The 21926-nt window shown below is 43.3% G+C and overlaps 1 protein-coding gene across 4 annotated transcripts in view; it reads right to left on the minus strand.

Moving 5' to 3' along the window:
* SGCD (sarcoglycan delta) overlaps nt 1-21926 on the minus strand; it is a 697305-nt gene that overhangs the window by 619469 nt on the left and 55910 nt on the right. For 3 of the 4 annotated variants that reach the window (XM_033926951.1, XM_033926949.1, XM_033926950.1), the window contains exon 1: nt 16164-16650. The exons of the other annotated variant lie outside the window; for it this stretch is intronic. The gene's annotated coding sequence lies outside the window, so the exon portion shown is untranslated. Of the gene's footprint in view, nt 1-16163; nt 16651-21926 lie in introns of those variants that run through there. 4 annotated transcript variants of the gene reach the window in all.

A 21926-nucleotide genomic window follows, 5' to 3' on the forward strand; every position in this document is an offset into this window, starting at 1 on the left:
ATCCCTGTCCTAATTGGATGAGGTGGACATAGATTGCAGCTTAAAGTCAGAGGCAGTTAATGTACATTAACTGTTTGCGCAGGAGAGAAGGCTGACCAGCAAGTGTAAATAACTGTGCATTTTTTGTAATATAGTTAATGCACAGTAAGGCCATATTCTAAATAAAACTTAGAAATTGGTGCAATTCTATAAAATACCTCCTAAAGTTAGATGCAGTTAATAGAGTAGCACTTAAGAACATAAGAACATAAGAAGTTACCTGCACCGGGATCAGACCAGAGGTCCATCGCGCCCAGCGGTCCATCAGGTCCATGACCTGTCAAGTGTTTCCTGCCCTAAAAAACCTATCCTTACTTCTATCCGTATCCCTCAATCCCCTTATCCTTCAGGAATTTATCAAAACCTTCTTTGAATCCCTGTAGTGTCTTCTGCCCTACCACAACCTCCGGGAGTGCGTTCCATGTGTCCACCACTCTTTGGGTGAAGAAGAACTTCCTGGCATTGGTTCTAAACCTATCCCCTTTCAGTTTCTCCGAGTGCCCCCTTGTACTTGTTGTTCCCCACAGTCTGAAGAATCTGTCCCTGTCTACCTTATCTATGCCTGTCAGGATCTTGAAAGTTTGTATCATGTCTCCTCTAAGTCTCCTCTTTTCCAGGGAGAACAGCCCCAGATGTTCTGGCCTGTCGGCATACGAAAGGTTTTCCATACTTCTTACCATTTTCATCGCTCTTCTCTGGACCCCCATAAGCACTCTTATGCATGACTAACATGTCAGGCAATCAAACTCATATATAAGGCAGGACAATACGACGTCACTCCTCTATGAGAAGCGCACTGGCTACCCATTTCACATTGCGCCACATACAAAAACCCTTCCGCTGGCTTTTAAAATCAAACATACACGCTCACAGGCCTTTCTGGACAAACTTATCATTCCCTACTCTTCCCTACGGACCCTCGGATTGGCCGACCAGAATTTAGGGCTCTTTGGTTTAAAAAAAAAATGGGAACATATCACCCCATACTTCCAGATACTCCACTGGTTGCTGGCGGAATCCAGAATACTCTTCAAGTTTGCCTGCATCAGCTACAAAGCTATCTTTGGGATGCTACCAACTTACCTCGCCTCTCAATTCATCCTCAACAGCTCTAATAAGAGCTCTCGCAGAATAAATCTCTTTAATTACCCATCCCTGAAATCATGTCTTTACAAGAAGTTCCTAGACAGAATGTTATCATTCCAGGCAGCCAAACTGAACACATGGCTCGTCAAACCCATTCTCGAGGCCACTTCTTACACCGACTTCAGAAAATCACTGAAGACCCGTCTTTAACAAATCCTAATTCCCAATTCTTGCCCAATCCCCCTCAGCTATCCTCATCCCAATCCCCAATTTTCTTGATTTTAGATTAACTCATCCTTTTTCCCATTTGTATAGGTATTCCACCCAAATTGTTTTCCCCTGCACCCCAATCTCTGACTAGATACTTCCTTTTGATTCAAACCATCTTGGTTCTCTTCCATTTGCAATTTGTATCCCAGAAAGTACTCTCATTGTATGTATCTCGTTGTAAACATCTCTTACTCTCATTGTATGTATCTCGTTGTAAACATCTCTTACTCTCATTGTATGTAACTTGTTGTAAACCGCTTTGAACTTATGGTAAAGCGGTATATAAGAAATAAAATTATTATTTTACTAAAGCGCGCACGCAGGAAATTACCACTCGCTACGCTTCTAGAACTAACGCCAGCTCAATGTTGGCGTTAAGGTGTAGCGCGCGTTAAAGCCTTAGCGAACCTTCGTAAAAGGAGCCCTTACTAACCGTCCCCCTAATCAAGGAACTCTATTGCACTCGAAACACTAATTTCTCTGTTAGAGCCCCAACTCTTTGGTACACTATGCCATCTCACCTTCGCCAAGAAAACTCTTGATAAATTTAAAACTAAACTTAAAGCTTTTTTATTTCAAGACGCATATCATAGCATTTGACCATACCCCAACAGCATTAAATAAAGAACCGCTTTTAAGAAGCGACCCCCCCTCCCTGATGTCTTTTCCCCCTCCTCCTTTATTTAATGATGCAATTACAACCTTCCCCTCTTCTCCCAAACTTGTGTACGTCCATGTTCTCGTCTTCAATTAAAGATATCCTCTGTCTTCTCCCCCCCTTAAGCCCCACCCCCCACTCTCCTACCACCTTCCCGAAAGTCCAATATGACCCTCTCTTACTCTATCCACTAACAAATTGTACCTATACGCTTATAACTTTCCTTAAACTAAACTACTGTATTTCCCCCTTCTCTCTCTCTGCTTCTCTCCCTGTATTTAATTCTCTCCAAAAACTAAATCCAATCACTAAACCTGTTGTACCACTTATATGTCTAGTTGCTCCCCACTGTGTATGTTCATTTGTAAACCGTTCTGAGCTATTGGGAGGACGGGATAAAAATCTAAATAAATAAATAAATAAATAAAAATATTCCATGTACTCTTATATTTATATTAATATTTTTATAGCTTTGTAAATGGGTCAGATACCCGATGATGATCGGCATAATAAAATGTAAATAAACTTGGAAACTTGGTAAGTTGTGCATGGATAGGAGGAATTTTACAGCAGTATGACTTAGGAATGCCCATGACCTGTCCATGCTCCTCTCCTGGCCATGTCCCCTTTTGGAGATCCACATATTAGAATTTACACACACCACTTTACAGAATATGCTCAGAAAGTTATGGGTATAATTTCTTAACTAAAAGTGCCAATTAACATTTGTTGATTACCAATTATCAGTGCCGATTAACTTAATCAATTAAATTGCACGTGCAAATCAGGCATATGCACAGATATACATGTGCAACTTTGGCCCTAGGGGTCAGATCAGTGTGTCTCAAATTTTTTTTAGCTCCGGCACACTAAACGGAGCAAATGTTTTTCACGGCACGTTATAATTGAAATTATAAAACTGCAAAACCAACAAAATTAAATTTAAGAGTTATTTAAAGTTCTTTAAGCTACGGTATGCATGAGTAACTAAAAGCAATGAAACTAACCCCCCACCCCCACCCTATGAGCTGTGGAGCCGTTACTGCCGCAAGGGGGGGAAGGGGGAATAAAGTAGATAGAATAGAATTGCTAATCAATGTGATGGATGTGCTTGTTTTTGAGTGCAAATTAATTCAAAACATGGCTGGATAGTTGACAAGCAAACAAGCATTTCAACACCCACCATCTATAGTTGTTCTCTATTTTTCAATTTAATTTCTATCAGAGCTGAAAATCCAAGTTCACAAAGATAAGATCCAAATGGTAGCAAAAGCCTTGGATTGTTTTGTTGCTCAAGTGTTCAAGGATCAATCACATCAAAGAATGATGCTTGCCTGGGCGGTTGTATCCTTACGCACACAGATGTTCATAACGCTGACAAGAGTCTTGCGTACACGATGTACATGCCATCCACTCTAGTGTATACTTAATGAAGGGAATTTTTAAAAATAAAGTAAAATTCTGGAATCTCTCGTGGCACACTTAGGGCTCCTTTTACAAAGGGGTGTTAGAGCCTTAATGCGCGGAATAGCGCACACTAAATTGTAACGCGCAGAATAGCGCCATGCTAAATTGCCACACACGGTAGCCCCTACCACCTCCTTTTAAGCAGGCGGTAATTTTCCAGCTAGCGCACGCTATCTTGTGGTTTCAAGTTTAATAATGTTTTTGATTAATCGCTTAATCATATTTCAAAGCGATGAACATAATAATAAAATTACAGTATTAAGGGAGTAATACAATACTTAACATAAAATTAAGTCCAGGAAGGACTATTAAACTTAACAAACAAGTAAATATAAGGAAAAGGGGAGTGAACTACAAAATGTTTAAAAGAGCAGAACAATCAAGGAAAAAACATAAGGCAAGGGATCTAAATATTCCATAATCATAATCAACAGAGTAAATCAAAAAGAAAAAAATTATTATCGAAAGCATCTTTAAAAAGAAAGGTTTTTAAATTACTCTTAAATTTATCAAGATTGCGCTCTTCTCTCAAATAGATAGGAAGAGAGTTCCAGACTTGAGGGGCCGTAACAGAAAAAATAAATTGTCGTCTTGTATTAATGATCTTAAAGGATGGAATCGTCAACAAGTGCTGTTCATTCGATCGTAACGTTCGGTTAGAAGTATAAGGAATTAATAATTTAAAAATAAATGCTGGGGTTTTATAAAGTAGGGATTTGTAAGTAAGTAAACATAATTTGTATGCTATCCAGTGGGATACAGGTAGCCAGTGTGCCTTTCTAAGAAGAGGAGTTACATGATCAAATGTCCTGGTTTTTGTTATAAGTTTAATGGAGGTATTTTGTAAAAGGAGCCCTTAGAATCCCTTCATAAGCAAAAATCATCATTTTTTGACTTTTGATTGAGCTCGTTGAAATTTTTTGGGTCGTGGGGAAGATGGAGCTCTCCACTCATCATTGGAAAACTACACAAATACAGCTGGGAGGTGTTCCCTCATGCTCCCTACAGTCCAGACACGAGTCCACCAGACTTCGATCTTTTTCCAAAGTTGAAACAACCTATGCGTGGACATCATTTTGCATCTCTGGAAGAGCTTTTTTCCACCGGTACCCGAGCCATTCGGCAACTGAACAAAAACAGTGTCTTGGATGGAATAATGAAGCTTCCCGGATGTTGGGACTTGGTCATTGCAAAGCAGGGAGACTATATTGAAGGATTGTAAAGGAATATTAGGAAAAAAAACCATGTAAATTTAAAAAAAATAGTCTGCATTATTTATGAAATGACCCTCGTATGTTAAGCTTCCCCAGTAAAATGGAGATTTGTCCTGTTGGTCAAGGAAACAAGAGCCCTGAGAGTTGTGAAAAATATAACCAGAAATAACTTTATAATATAAGAGAGTGTATATACTCATATATTATTTATCAAACAGTTTACATGGTGTTAATTATTGCATGATATAATATACAGAGACAGTGAGAGAAAGGTATTAACACATAATTTAGGAAATAGATAATATAACGCACACAATACACAAACTCGGTACCAAGGTTCTGCGATTTCTATACAATGCAATGCACAACTTGCAAACATGGCAACGAACAAGCACTAACTGCATGACTTTACCGAACGGCTCCGAGTTTGCCCATTGAGCTCCACAAGACAGTTTCTACATGAAATACAATAGCTCAACTGGTGTTTCAAGTTTCAAGTTTATTAGGTATCTTGATGAATCGCTTAATCAAACTTCAAAGCGATGTACACATTAAAATTTACATTTGTTAGGTAACTGTACAATACATACAAATATTTAAAAAAAAAAATTTACACTGTTTAACATACTCTTAACATTAGGTAAGGAGGGGTGAAATACAATTCATTAAAGTAAAGAAGAGACATTCAGGGAAAAAACACAAGGGTAATAGTTAAAAAAAATATAATAAAGTACAATGGAGTAGTAACATTAAAAAAAATCAGTTTGCAAAAGCATCTTTAAAAAGAAAAGTTTTTAAGTTACTTTTAAATTTTCCGAATTCCTTCTCCTCCCTTAATAAAATAGGGAGGGCATTCCAAGTCTGAGGTGCAGTACATGAAAAAATAAATTGCCTTCTCATATTTATACTTTTTAATGAAGGAATAGACCAGTGTTTTTCAACCTTTTGTGGGCAAAGGCACACTTGTTTCATGAAAAAAATCACGAGGCACACCACCATTAGAAAATGTTAAAAAATTTAACTCTGTGCCTATATTGACTATATATAAAGTAATTCTCTTGAATAGGAATCAAATAAACACAAAAAAAGTATTTTATAATGCTGCCACCGCCAACAACACCGTTGGCGGCGGTGGCACTCAAGTGGCTAAAGAGCCGCAGTTTGCCGGCCTAGGGACAACACTGGAGGGTGGCCAGCTGTGCACCCCCTTGGGACGTAAACCCGGGGTGGGGCAGACTGCCCCCCCCACCCTGGTATGCCACTATCTGTACCTCACTCCCTCCCTATGACCAAAAATTCTCCTTTCTTCTATTCCCCATGTACACAACCATCTCTTTCCCTCCCTTCCTCTCTCCAAAGTCCATGCCTTCTGTGTCCAAACACTCATTCCCTCCCTTCCTCTCTCCAAAGTCCATGCCTTCTGTGTCCAAACACTCATTCCCTCCCTTCCTCTCTCCCAAGTCCATTTCTTCTGTGTCCAAAAACGCATTCCCTCCCCCACCTCAGCATCTCTTTCCCTCCCTTCCTCTCTCCCAAGTCCATGCCTTCTGTGTCCAAAAACCCATTCCCTCCCCCACCTCAGCATCTCTTTCCCTCCCTTCCTCTCTCCCAAGTTCATGCCTTGTGTCCAAAACGCACTCCCTCCCCCCTTTTGTGTTCCGTGTTTGCCTCCCAGCCCATCTTTGCAACTTTCTCAGCAAAACGAAGCTCAAGCCGCGAGGCTTGTCTTCTGCTTCCTGCCTGCCCTGCCGCACACAAATAGCCGAACGGAAGTATTCTCCGACGTCAGCGCTGACGTCGGAGGGCAGGCTTTGCTTAAGCCCTCCCTCCGACGTCAGCGCTGACATCGGGGAACGCTTGCGATCGGCTATATGTTAGCTGCAGGGCAGGCAGGAACAGAAGACGAGCCTCGCGGCTCGAGATGTATTGAACTCCGCGGGTCCCCCGTCCAGCTCTCTCCTGTCCACGTGGGGCAGACCGCCCCTCTCCCTAGACTGGTGGTACTGCCCTGATGGCGGCCCTGACCGTACGGCACACCAGGCAACATCTCGCGGCACACTAGTGTGCCACGGAACAGCGGTTGAAAAACACTGGAATAGACAATAAGTTTTGTTCGTTGGATCTTAAAATTCTCCTTGCAGAATATGGAATTAATAATTTAAATAAAAAAGCGGGGGTCATATTATATAGAGTTTTGAAGATGATTATACAAAGTTTAAAAGTTATTCTGTGAATAACTGGAAGCCAGTGAGCATCCTTAAGAAGCGGTGTCACATGGTCGAATTTTCTGGATTTGGTTATTAATTTAATTGATGCATTTTGTATGATTTGGAGACGTTTTATTTCATGTAAAGCAATTCCTTTAAATAGAGAATTGCAATAGTCTATTTTAGACATCACCAAAGAGTGAATCAGAATGTTGAGTGATTTGGGACATAGAAATTTTGAAATAGAGCGAATTTTACGTAATCTGTAAAAGGTAATTTTCATGATGTTACTAATATGGTCGTGAAAAGAAAGTTTATTATCGAAAATTACCCCTAAAATTTTAATATTTTGGACTAATTGTAGGGGAACGTTTTGAATAGCGACAGGTGTCATCCTTTTAGAGACGGACAACAGCAAATGAGGATAATGCAAATGCGATTAATGGTGCCTTTGAGTAGTATATAGTGTAATTTATGCTGGTAATATAAGATGCAGAAAGCAGTAATGTTTCCCCAATCATAACACATTTGTCTTGTAATTATTCTATGCCTCACTTTCACTCCCCTCTTTTCCTAAGATAGGATCAGCACAATTTATGCTGGTCTGTCTGGTAGGTTTTTTGGTTTTAAACTGAGACTTCAGTAGACATGACAATTATTATGGAATGAAGGATTCCTATTCACAATGCGATTACTGCATCATTATGATGTACTTATCAGCCAAGTACAAGACATTGAAAGAAAAAAACAGAAGGAGCCAATATTCAAAGGGTTTAACACCCCCCCCCCCCCGAAGCCACATTAGGCTTTTTTATCGCCGACCAATTCAGTACTAGCTCTGTCACTCATAGGAGGGGGGGTTAACCAGGAAGAAAACGCTCCTCTCCAGTTAAACTCCACTGAGCGGGTCGACCACCAGTATTCAGAAGCACAACCCAGAAATGCATTAAATAGCTCCATTAATTGACCATCCCCCAACTGACGAGGCTAGGGGTGGTCTCGACACGAACCTTGACTGGGACCAGCACTAAAGCTGGTTAGCAGAAAATATTCAGCCTGCTAACCAGCTAAGCAAGCACATAAAGTTAGGCCAGCCTTTTCTCTAATCTAACTTGAAATGTTGTTAACTTCTAGGTCAGTGCACATGCCCAGATAGTTAATGCTCGGAACTACATATGCTCTGGAATTGAATATCCAGGGTTAATTCAGTCCATACCTGGGAGAGGGCAATGGGCTAGAAACCAGGAAAACCTAATTCGGATCCCACTTCTCCCACCAATACAGTGTTCACCCGGTCGTTCGCAGTCGGTGGTCCCGGTCATTCGCTGTATTTTCTGACCGCGAACCACCGACAAGGAGAGAGCAACGGGAGAGGCAGGAGAGAGCAGCCGGAGCGCCGCGAGTGCAGGAAATCAGGAGCTGCTTTGACACGCAGCTCCTGATTGGATAAGGCCCGACTTCGTGCAGGAAGAGGCGGTCGGAGCGTACCGCGAGTGATTTCCTGCACTCGCGGCTCTCTGCTGCCCTCTTCATGCTCCCCCATGAGAAACCGTATTCGCGGGTTTTTGAGATTTGCAGGGGTTCCTGGAACGGAACCCCTGCAAATATTGGGGGGAGTACTGTATTCCCTTCTTGTACAAAAATGTATAGCCTGATTTTGAGCTGCAATGAACAAATGGATTTTTTTAAAAAAAAAAAGGCAGCTAAGAAGTTCTGGGTATTCAGCAGTGCTATCTGGACAGTGGCTGGTACCAAATATCCAGATAAAGAAATAATCAATAGTGTTACCCAGATAGCACGTGGCATATTAATGCTATCCAGTGCAATAGCAAGAGTGAGAGGTGCCCGCCCCTCCCCCATCTCCACATGCTCCTCCCCCCACCCCCTCCTACTGTGCCCACGCCACTTCCCGTCCCCTGTACCTCTAACATTCCTGGCACGAGTAGCAACCCCCAAGCTGCTGTCGCCTCAGCACCGGTTCTTCCTCCGATGTCACTTCCTAGGTGCGGGTCCAGGAAGTGACATCAGAGAAAGAGACGATGCTGGCATGATAGCAGGTTTGGAGTTGCTGCTCGCGCCAGGAACGTTACAGAGGTAAGGAGGAAGGGAAGTGGCCAAAATGGTGCCCAGGGTGGACTGCCCCCCCTCCGACAGTGCCTGGGGCTTACTGCCCTCCCCCCCCCCCCACGACAGCTGCTATCAAGGTAACTGGAGACCACCCATAATCTACCCCAGAACTATGCAGGTAGCGCTGGTGTGGACCCTGATGATACTAGGCATATATTCACAACTGGCTATGAACAAACTGGTAAAGAGTTCAAATGATACACAAGACCTCAAACACCAAAACACTATTATAATGTACTTCAAGTTTCCAAGTTTATTAAAATTTTGATTAAACGCAAATCAAGATTTCTAAGCATTTTACAAGTTATATTAAAAGGAGGGAGACATAAATTGACAGATTTCCACTGGGGTGAAGTGTTCATCATCGGTCTTTATCTGAGTGATGTGAGGAGAGCACACGAGTACTTCCAATGTCAAAATAGACACAGGTGTGATTTTGATGAGCATCAGTCATAAGAACATAACATAAGAATTGCCACTGCTGGGTCCATCGTGCCCAGCACGGCGGCCCTCTGGTCAAAGACCAGCGCCCTGAGACTAGCCCTACCAGCATACATCCTTGTTCAGCAAGAACTTGTCCAACTTTGTCTTGAATCCCTGGAAGGTGTTTTTCCCTATAACAGACTCCGGAAGAGCGTTCCAGATTTCTACCACTCTCTGGGTGAAGAAGAACTTCTTTACGTTTGTACGGAATCTATCCCCTTTCAACTTTAGAGAGTGCCCTCTTGTTCTCCCTATCTTGGAGCGGGTGAACAATCTGTCTTTATCTGCTAAGTCTATTCCCTTCAGTATTTTGAATGTTTCGATCATATTCCCTCTCAATCTCCTCTGTTCGAGGGAGAAGAGGCCCAGTTTCTCCAATCTTTAGCTATACGGCAGCTCCTCCAACCCCTTAACCATCTTAGTCGCTCTTCTCTGGACCCTTTCGAGTAGTACCGTGTCCGTCCTCATGTACGGAGACCAGTGCTGGATGCAGTACTCCAGGTGAGGGCATACCATGGCCCGGTACAGCAGGATGATAACCTTCTCTGATCTGTTCGTGATCCCCTTCTTTATCATTCCTAGCTTTCTGTTCGCCCTTTTCGCTGCCGCCGCACATTGCACAGACAGCTTCATCGACCTGTCGATCAGAACTCCTAAGTCCCTTTCCTGTGAGGTCTCTCCCAAGTACCGCCCCGGACATCCTGTGCATGAGATTTTTGTTACCGACATGCATCACTTTACACTTGTCCACGTTGAACCTCATCTGTCATGTCGATGCCCATTCCTCGAGCCTGATTATGTCACGTTGCAGATCTTCGCAATCCCCCTGCGTCTTCACTACTCTGAATAACTTTGTATCGTCCACAAATTTAATCACCTCGCTCGTCGTACCTATGTCCAGGAAACTTACCCATCAAACGGCTGGGTAGCCCTCGGGCCTTAAGTTAAATGCTCTTCCGAATATGAATTATTCCACCACAAAAGAGCACAAAAATTATTTTGCCTGTACTTAATAATAAATCCTGCACAAGACCGATGATGAACACTTCACCCCAGCTCAGACAAGAAGTGCATTATAGTAGTGTCTCGGGTGTCTGAGGTCATGTGTATAATTTGAACTTTGAACCGGTTTGTTCATAGCCAGTTGCGAATTTATAACTTGAACAAACTGTTTTTCCATCGACAGTCTGGACTATGCATTTATTGCCACTGAATATCAACAGAGCTGCCAAGTTTTCCATTCCAGAAGGAAGACTTTTATGGCCAGTCTTGGATCTCTGCCAACCTCATCCTGGTACATTATTAGAAAATGTCTGAAAATAAATTTTGTTTGAGCGTTTATCAGTAGGTTTTATGTTAGAATGTCTTCTAGATGAACTTTTTCTTTTTTGCATGGAGTTTTATTGGTTGCATATTTTTTTATGTATGTTTTATTGTTCCCCACACAGAACTGTCAAATGTACTACTAATAATAATTATTTCTATAGCGCTACCAGACGTACACAGCGCTGTTCAGAGTCACAAAGAAGGCAGTCCCTGCTCAAAGGAGCTTACAATCTAAATGGTCCTCGAGGGCAGCAATCCAACCAGGTTTTCAGGATTTCCCCCAATGAATGTGCATGAGTTCTATTAGCATACAATGAAAGCAGTGCATGCAAATAGATCTCGTACATATTCATTGGGGAAATCCTGAAAACCTGACTGGATTGTGGCCCTCGAGGACCGACTTTGATCGCAGCCTTCCATCCGTAACCCTACTCCCCACTGCCCCTAACTGTATCCATGGCATCTTGTTTTGTCTGTTTAGAGGGGTGTCAAAGAAGTGGGTTTTCAGTCTGCTTTTAAACAAGGGAAGAGGCGTGGCAGACAAACTCAGGTTATTTATTCCCGGCATAGGGGGCAGCTAGATGAAAGGAACAAAGGCTGGAATTGGCAGTGGAGGAGAAGGGTACAGCTAAAAGCAGCTTCTGAGGAATGGAGTTCTCGGGGAGGTGTATAAGGAGAGAGGGTTATACATTTTTTAAAATAAATAATAGGACCTGCAACACTGATTTCAATGGGTAGAATCATGGATGACACACACTATACTGCTTTGGGATGCAAGTTTAAAACTAAGACTAGCCAAAAAGTCTTCCTCCTGGAATGGGCAGCTCTGCATCCAGAGACAGACCCGTCAGCGGTACAGAAGCTTTCAAATATTGATGCCTTCAGGTTAGTGTTTCACAAGCTGGTCCTGGAATACCCCCGTGCCATTTAGGTTTCCAGGATAACCCTAATGAATATGCACAAAATATTTGCCTACAATGAAGGCAGTGTATGCAAATCAATCTCATGCCTGACAATGTGGACTCCCGGGCCAGCTTAGGAAACTGCATTAGATAAGCCCTCTGGGGAAGAGAATTCCCGATTCGCAACTTGCCTTGAAACTGGATTTGAAAAAAAAAACATATTATAAAACGCCATCTCTGCGGGAGCAGAGCATTCCTGTGCACCGTCTCTCTTAAAACTCTTTCGATTCACACAACTCATCACCCAAAGCTACCTAGTGAGGCATGGCTTCACTAGACCCTGGTAGACAGCTTTTGCAAAACGACAAACAAATGCAGGCATTCCATCAGCTCCTGTGACATTTAAGAGGACTTTCAAAAAGGTACATGTTCCTTCAGCATCCTTCAATACACACATTCCTAATCTAAATTAGGACCAAAATTATTAAAAATTATTCACAGCATGTTGGCAAGCTGACAATAGCTACTCTTGAAGTTTTGAGCTGGATGAGAAAATTCTCCAGAAAGAGCAGGGCAAAGAGATTCTCACTTAGCCTAGAACATTTCAGACATTTAAATATTTCGGCTGTGCAGCATCGCAGATGTAAAAAAAAAAAAAAAAATTCAAACGATGTTCTGCCCTTTATCTAGCCAGATGGATCTTTCATTGGTATTCAGAACAAAGCAGTTTTAATGTAGTAAGCAAATCTCATAATTTGCTTGCAATTACATTAGTCTTACCTAAATTTGGAAAAAAAAAAAAAGATAGCTACCATAAAAATGTGGGGAACTGCTTAAAGAATGCACTGCACTATGTTAATATGTATTAAAAGGATGTATCAACACAACACTGCAGTTGCAAGATGCATTGAAATTAACGAATCATGGAAGATTTATTTTATTAGAAATCTGACAGATGGGACACTATTTGCTTAGGTGAAAGTGTGCAATTGGTACAAAGGAATAATATATTTGGAATGGAAGCAATGAGGAAGACTTAAGGAACTTACGGAAAGAGAGGAAATGTATAAACTTGTGCACTGATCTATGATCTCCCCACTGGGTCTTCCCCATTTCTACATCTTTCCTAAGAACCAGGGAAACCAGAATGCGGCAGCAAAGTCAATTGCTGGGAGGCAGTTTCAATAATCGAGCTAGCTCTTTCTTAGCAAAACTTCATTGGTTGCCAGTCAAGGTGAGAATTCCGTTTACCTTTAAAAATATATATATATATATTTAATGGTCCGGCGAACAGAATGCTAGGAATGATTAAGAAGGGGATCACGAACAGATCGAAGAGAGTTATCATGCCGCTGTACCGGGCCATGGTACGCCCTCACCTGGAATGCTGTGTCCAGTACTGGTCGCCGTACATGAAGAAGGACACGGTACTACTCGAAAGGGTCGAGAGAAGAGCGACTAAAATGGTAAAGGGGCTGGAGGAGTGAGAGATTAGAGACACCGGGCCTCTTTTCCCTTGAAAAGAGGAGGCTGAGAGGGGACATGATCGAGACTTTCAAGATAATGAAGGGAATAGACTTAGTAGATAAGGACAGATAGTTCACCCTCTCCAAAGTAGGGAGAACGAGAGGGCACTCTCTAAAGTTGAAAGGGGATAGATTCCGTACAAACGTAAGGAAATTCTTCTTCACCCAGAGAGTGGTGGAGAACAGGAATGTTCTTCCCGAGTCTGTTGTAGGAGAAAACACCCTCCAGGGTTTCAAGACTAAGCTGGACAAGTTTCTGCTAAACTGGAACGTACACAGGTGAGACTGGACTCATTTAGAGCACTGGTCTTTGACCTGAGGGCCGCCGCGTGAGTGTACTGCTGGGCAGGATGAACCACTGGTCTGACCTAGCAGCGGCAATTCTTATGTTCTTATGGCTCCTGGCTATTGCTAAGGAATGGTTTCTCCTTATTTGGCTTCAAGAAATTTAAGATCGTTACAGGAAGTCAGATTAAGGATTCCTTACACGTTACACGTAGGCAGTTAAATGGGGTGGCATCGGCCCCTATTTGTGGAATGAGCTACCTTGTGAAATGATTGTTAGGGAGGCCGTATAGTTCTCTTCTGACTATATTTACCCCTTAAGTAATTGGTTCGCTTCTGCTTGTATTTTATTGATTTTGCTCAATTAAGGAGGAATTATCGTATCAAATCCTACTTATTGTAATCCACCTTGAGCCAATTCTGGTTAAGGCGAACCATAATGCCTTGATTAGATTAGGGTTACTCCCACTGATGCTCCCTGTGACCTTGGAGGAGTCGAGTCCTTCTCCAGCGCTTCAGGTACAGCTCATAGATTGTGAATCTACTTGGGTAAAACTTGTGCTCAAACTGTATCAGAACTCCATGAAACAGGCAGCAGATTTAAATTAAACTGGAGGAAATATATATTATTTTTTTTACCCAACCAACAAAATCAGGCAGTCAAATATTTTGCCAGACATCCAACGTACCGGAGCTTTGAATGGGTTTCAACAAATTCCCAAAAGGAGACAAGTAAAATCAACAATTAGCCAAAAAGACCTCACAATACCCCACGCAAGGAATGGATCTAGTAATTGGGCTCTTCCAGAAACTTTCTAGTGACCTGGATTGGCCAGTGGCTGGATGCTGGATTTGATGAACCTTTAGTATCACCCAGAATGACATATGTATCTTATGCTGGTTTTAAGAAAGGTTTGGACAAGTTCCTGGAGGAAAAGTCCATAGTCTGTTATTGAGAAAGATATGGGGGAAGCCACTGCTTGCCCTGTATCGGCAGTATGGAATATTGCAACTCTTTGGGGTTCCGGAATCTTTTGTTACTCTTTGGGATTCCGGAACCTTGCTATTCTGTAGGATTCTGAATGGAATGTTGCCACTCCTTGGGTTTTGGCCAGGCACAAGTGACCTGGATTGGCCACCGTGAGAGCGGGCCTCTGGGCTTGATGGACCTTTGGTCTGACCCAGCAAGGCTATTCTTATTTCTTATGGATGTCACATCCACATTCTAAAGAGTTGTCAAGTACATCAACCATACAAAATAAAAAATATTTTTCTTAAAAAACCCAACCCACATCTATGTAATGGTGGGATACAAAATGCTAACGATGTTTCAGAGTCTTCAGGATGACGATCTATTTTTCTTGGCAGTGGGATGCTTGACACAATGTTTCTTATAGAGAACACATCTTGTAGTATAAACACACTACTGTACCAGCATATAGATGGCTTAGCACCATTAAAGTTAATAAAGTCTTGGCAAGCAAACAGCCACAGTAAATCAAAGAATTCTGTTTAGTAACAAAACCATTAGTATTCTAAAAGGTCTGTACTGAACTGACCTTCACAAAGATAAAAGAGTCAGGTTTCGTTTAGCCGGTTAAAAGAGGTGAAATTGCAACAACCATACCGTGATGTCAAAATCACAAGAGAGCGTGCGGTCAAAAAAACCATCACTTGTTGATCGTGACCTTCAGGACCAACCAGAGCCTTTTAGAGCTCCCCCCCCCCCAAAAAAAAAAAAAGTTATCCCATCCTGATCATTTCTCAAGACTTGTCTGAAGATTATTTATAGCAGTGTGTTGTGTGATATCCAGGAATAACATTATCTTTATTGCATCTCCCTTCTCCCAAACGCCATTTAATATTCACCCAGCATGGTAAGGCTTTAATGAACCAATTTCTTCTCATCTAGTGCTGTCACCGATCACTAAGCACATCTGCCTCTGACCTGTTAACATTTCTGTCTTAACTCCCGTGCCATAAATAATATTCCAAGGACCAGTGGAGATGACACCTTTCAGCTCCACTTATTAAACTGTCTTTTCTCTAAATTATGAATCAGTCTGAATTTGACTTCTCCGTTAGAGGCTCTCCCACCCACCACGATGTATATAGTGAGTGCCAGGTGTGGGCATGTCTAAAATCTATCCCCCCCCAGCACTTAAGTTCTTGTTCAAGAAAGCACTAACCCAAAGCATTTAGGTACCAAATCAAAAACTACAAGAAACTAGAATTTAGAGGGGGGGGGGGGGGGCTGAGTACACTGCATTATTACCCTTTTGCAAGCCGGAGTTATATTTTGTCTACAGGACAGGTTTTTATGTTCAAGCACACCACAACAGCAGATCTAAGAGAACTTCAGAAGTATCTGTCAGACCCCTTGACACAACACTAACACACACACACACAATATGGTACATTACGGCTCTCAAGGGCCAGTGGAAAATATTGCATCGGTGATGGAACCTTTTTTCCTACCACATCCAAAAGCGAGTTGAGAAAAGCTTTAGAAAAACAGAACAGAAAAACCTCTCCCCGACCCACCCACCCCACTCCATTTGACAACGACTCACCCCGGTGCCTGGCGGTGCGGACGAGCAGAAGGCAGGGCTGGGGAAGGGATTCGCCCAGCGGCGGCTCTAGAAGCCCCGAATCCGGCAACAGCTGCTGGCTGCGGCGGCAGCCGGGGAAGTGAATCCGGTAAATCCCATCGGTGGAGGAGAGGGGGGCTGGGAAAGCGAGAAGCAGAAGTGCTCCGGGAATCAGGAGATCATCGCTTCCTTCCTTCAGCCTGCAGACCGGGGGGGGGGGGATGCAGAAAAGCGAGCCAAGGAGCAGCAGCAGGATGCGAAGGGCTCCCGGGAGGTCGGATCCGGCAGCAGCCAGGCGCTCCCGCTCCTAAGACATCCTGCGGGGTGCACGGACGGGGCAGCCGGATCCTACATTCTGGCCTGAGCCGAGGAGCCGAGGATGGAGGCTGGAGCTCGTCCCTGCTCCACACTGCCTCTGCTTCTGAGCGGCGGCAGCGCTTTCCATTCGCTCTGCCCCCCCTCTCGCCGCTTTCCCTCTCCCCACCCCAGTCTCAGCCCCGGCTTTCTTCCCAGCGCATTTCTTCCAACGGCTCGCGAAGCTCGTCTGGTCTGGCTAGACCGAGCCTAAAGCGCGCCTTGGGGGTTCCATTTTTAAACCCGACCTAACTCGTTCCAGCCACGCCGAGTTACCCAATGATTAATCACTATTGTGGGATCGGGAGTCTCCACCCCCTGCTCAATTTCACACTAATTTGGGAAAACATTTAACTCTTTCAAGTGCCTGACCCACTGACCAATCATACTCCGGAAATGATTTTCTCCACCCATTTGCCTAAAAGTCTTCTTTTGTTTGGGAATCTCACAGCACTCTCTTTTTTTCTCTCTCTCTCTCAAAAAAAAAAAACCGCCAGAAGGAATTAGACTAAACTGGCAGAGGTGAAGACCCCGACAGCTCTCTGCCTCCTCTCCTCACATCCACTCTCCATGCCCCCCTCCTGAATATTTAACATTTGGGGTCTATTGAATGGCGTTTGTCAAGACTAGCTTAGCTTGGAGTTAATTATACAGAGATCTCAAAGTCCCTCCTTGAGGGCCGCAATCCAGTCGGGTTTTCAGGATTTCCCCAATGAATATGCATGAGATCTATGTGAATGCACTGCTTTCAATGCATATTCATTGGGGAAATCCTGAAAACCCAACTGGATTGCGGCCCTCAAGGAGGGACTGAGATCCCCGAGTTAAATTGATTTTTATTTTTAAAGTTGCAGTATGACTATGTCAATAAACTAAGTCAAAAAACAGAAAACATAAGAATTGCCGCTGTCGGCTCAGACCGGTGGTCCATGGTGCCCGGCAGTCCGCTCACGCAGCGGCCCCCGGGTCGAAGACCAGTGCTCAAAAATGAGTCCAGCCTCACCTGTGCACGTCCCAGTTTAGCAGGAACTTGTCCAGCTTAGTCTTGAAACCCCAGAGGGTGTTTTCCCCTACAACAGACCCCGGAACAGCATTCCAGCGCTCCTGTAAGGAAACTATAAAACAAGTCTTGTTGTGTATAATGTAGAGATGAAAATATTTGAATACAAAAAATAATAATAAACGAGCTCTAAGAATCTCCAAGTTTTTGGCATTGGAGGAATCAATTACATCGCTTATTTTTATTTGAGAGTTGGGAGGTTCGAGGTTCGCCTAAAAAAACTCGTCTTTTTATGGAGGTTTGGGATCCTTATATTCAGAATCTTTCACCAAAAATACGAAGTTTGGTTATCAATGATTTATTATGAAAATTAGGTTTAATAATTACATTCCAGTTATTTATTTTAATTCTTTATTTTTGTCAACTTTCATCTAGGGTGAGGGATTTCATTTAGGGAAAGATAGTGGGTAGGGGATGGAATTAAAGGGGGGGGGTGTAGATAAGACTGAATTAATTCATATGAAAATTAAATTTGAAAGAATGATTTAAATTTGTATGAAATATTATTGTGATTCTTATTGTATTGGATGTATTTTTGTATTATCCTATTGTACTGATTATTTGATTCTTTCAATAAAAATTGTTATACATAAAATAATAAACTATGGCTACTTTAGACTTGTGTTTACTCCTCACATACACTCTGAATTGTGTAATTTGACCAAAGGCCGAAGCCCCTATAGCCAAACCTCCATTGTGTATGGATTGTTAATCTGGATTGGGTGGTTTGGCTATAGGGGCTTCGGCCTTTGGTCAAATTACACAATTCGGAGAGTATGTCAGAAGTAAACAAAAATCTAAAGTAGCCATAGTTTACTTTGTGGGGGGGGGGGGGTTCCCTTAGAGATCGTTTATTATTTTTTTATGTCAATAGACTAAACATTTTCACAGGATGAGGGCTGACAGTGGTAAATAAATAAACAGCACATGAATTTAACAAATAAAACCAAAAGTAAGCTAGAAAATTGATGGATCAAGAGGAAACTGGTGACCTTATTGCAAAATGCTTTCTTATTATTTATTAATAAAGTGTGTATAATGTGATGGAGAGGGAGCAGATTCCCTGAGACATAAATTTGTACCTCTGAACGGTTCATAGACAAAACCGCGGAAGACAAAGGCGCGTGCCGACAACTGAGCGCAAGACGGAGGCGCGCGCTGAAGAAAATGACAGTTTTTAGGGGCTCTGACGGGGGGTTTTGTTGGGGAGCCCCCCCCCCACTTTACTTAATACAGATCGCGGTGGCGTTGTGGGTGGTTTGGGGGGTTGTAACCCCCCCTCATTATACTGTAAACTTAACTTTTTCCCTGTTTTTAGGGAAAATGTGAAGTTTTCAGTAAAACGTGGGGGGTTACAACCGTCCAAACCCCCCACAACACCCCCACAACGTGGCGTGATGTCTATTAAGTAAAGTGGGGGGTTCCCCACACACACACACACCCCTGTCGGAGCACTAAAAACAGTAATTTAGAGCGGCGCGGCGGCGCGCACTGCGCTCAATTGTCTGGGCGCGCCTTTGTCCCGGCGCGCTTTTGACCTGACACCGGTTAAAGGGTCTAGTGAGAAGGATATTTGGGGGGCTTAGGATGCCAAAGATGGGGTAGGTATTACATTTTTGAAAAAAGCCAGGTTTTCAGATGTTTGCGGAAGAATTGGAGAGAGCTCAGGGTCCGGAGACTATTGTTGGTAGGGAAAGCTAAGAACTTTGATAGCTACATAAAAGCCCTTACCATCTACAAAACAAGTGGCAGCATGTTTTCAGGTGTTTTTGTAATGGCTGTGCACTAATACCCTCTTAGCGCATGGCCATTAATTGCTGCAGTGAAAGTGGTTTTAGCACGCGGAAAACACCCGCATAAGGGAAAAGTAAAGCCACTTTAACCGCAGCTTAGTAAAGGGACTGTAACTAAAACACACGGGACAAAAATGTGCCAACAAGTCTGCGCAGAACTTATCCGTGGCCTTAATACAGTTCCTGTTAGTGCTCTGAGGGGGCGTGGGGGGGATCCCCCAGTAAACTTACAAGTGTTTGCGCTTCTGTTGGGGGGGGGGAAAGGAAGCCTCGCATTACAGTGGACACTACCGTTCCTGTGAGCGTCGGGAGCAGTGTGCAGCATTCAGCGGGGCACCCGGCGCTACAAACCACTAGCGTGGTTTAATAAAAGGGGATTGTGCACATATACCTGCTAGCAGTTATTTTACCAAGTGTCCAGACTTTGCAAAGAAAGCGTTACGATGGGAAGGAAGTCTGTTAATGACGGGGGTAGGTGGATTCACGTTAACTCGAAAATGCATGGTACATAATGACCTAAATTGAGCTATTCGAAAATTGATTAATCTCCCTGCAATTAGAATTATATCCTGATGATACTTTGTGTGACTCTCGGGATCTTTCCTTTGACCGCATCTGCATCCTTTGATGCTCCCTAGAAGCTGCAACCCTAGGCGATACCCGGTTATCCTAAAGGTTAAAAACCAGCCCTGACCATTTGTGGACACAGGCAGGGCAGGATTAATTCATCGAGGGCCTCTAGGCACACAAGTACACTGGGCCCCCTGCCCCGCCCCACCCCACCATGCACCCAGGCGGAAACAGGAAGCTGCATCAGAGCTTGCACAATTACAGTTCCCGTTGCCTTTCTTACCCGCGTTGCTTGTCTTACTTTCCGTTGATGGGGGGCCCACGTTGCCGATCGGGGCGGGGGGGGCCACGTTGCCGATCGATGCAGGAGGGGCCCATCGCCGTTTGGAAAAACAATGCTGATGCTCTCCTTCATCAGGCCCCCCCTGACCATTTCAGGCCCTAGGCACATGCCTACTGGGCCTATTGGTTAATCCTGCCCTGGACAAAGGCTCTCTCACAGTAACTGTGCTTAAATTGTCAGCTGTTCACGGATCTTCCAACAAATGAATGAAGATGAAACGAGATATTTATTTACAATTTTCTGTACTCTAGCTGTGTTTATTACATCGACAAAATGTTACATTGCATTTGAAGTATTTTAATTGAATTACAATAAATTATGCATAATTAATCTTGCACCCACCATAAATTCTTGTAATTTGCTAAAAGGAATGTTAGAACAACTAGGAATTAGCTGCGGTTAAACCTGCACCAGTTCTGTATTTCTTGTGGCATTGCAGCATCCTCCACCGACTTTTCATCAGCTTTCCAGGCTAGTCGCCTGCTCTGCTCTGTCAGTTTGCCAGTACACCCGGACTCATAAGAACATAAGAAAAAGAATAGCCTTACTGGGCCAAACCAATGGTCCATCAAGCCCAGTAGCCCATTGGACCATTGGTCTGACCCAGTGCTCGATCAGTCTGGACAGCATAGGGCTTCAGGGCAAGCATTTCACTATGCATTCCTTTAGAACTGGAGCAGCGACCAAAGTGAGCACACGAGGGTTCACAATCCTGGACTGTGGCATTAATGGGGGTAGGACTGACCTAAGTGATTAATCAAAAAGGGTTGGAGACCATCAGAAAGGCCACAGGGGTGGGGTGGGGAGGGGGTAGCCCAGAGCTCATAGGGTTGGCAACATAGCTCACTCAAGAGAAGACAGGTGCACCTCACCCTCTTGTCTGGATGTCGGGAGGAGGTCAGTATGGACACAAGTGTGCGTACTGGGGTTCAAGAGGTTAGCATCGACCGAGGGCCAGCTTATACAGTGGGATCCTTTGGATTGTTGGGAAAGATGAAATCAGGGCATACACTGAGTCCTGGTGGCTCACAGACATACAGGGTGGTCAAGACTACCCCTAGTTAGATAGGTAAGAGCAGACAACTATTACTGTTATTTCTAGATAAGAGCATTGATTTGCTACGTCCCTGAAACAGCATAATATGTGTTATGCAAATCTAGTACATGAGTATTGGTCACTCTAGATAAACCTTCAGCTTTATATCCAATCCCCCTTTTAACTAACTGTCAAGCCCTTACCTTCCTTCCACATGTAATGAAGGCAATTTCCCATTACCCAGGTTATGGGCTATTTTAATATTCGAGAAACAAAAACACTGTGGAGAAGTATTGTTCCTGATATGGACTTTATTAATGATTCAACTTGACAATCCACATAAAAACCTCTAGGACCCAGTCCGCTGAGAGCTTTGGACCCAACACAATTCGTGTTTCGACAAGAATTCTTCCTCAGGGGGTCCCTGATAGTCCTAAGGTAAGGATTCGTGGAAAAATTAAACAGTCCAAATATGCTAACCTGCAGTAGCCGTGAGAGAAGGGCTTGGGTAACCGGGTAAAGAATGTGTTGATGGTCCTTTGGGAATGGATGACTTTCAGGATCTACTGTTTTGCTTTCTCTACTCTTG

Source organism: Geotrypetes seraphini, chromosome 18, assembly GCF_902459505.1.
Source record: "Geotrypetes seraphini chromosome 18, aGeoSer1.1, whole genome shotgun sequence".
Lineage (NCBI taxonomy): Eukaryota > Metazoa > Chordata > Amphibia > Gymnophiona > Dermophiidae > Geotrypetes > Geotrypetes seraphini.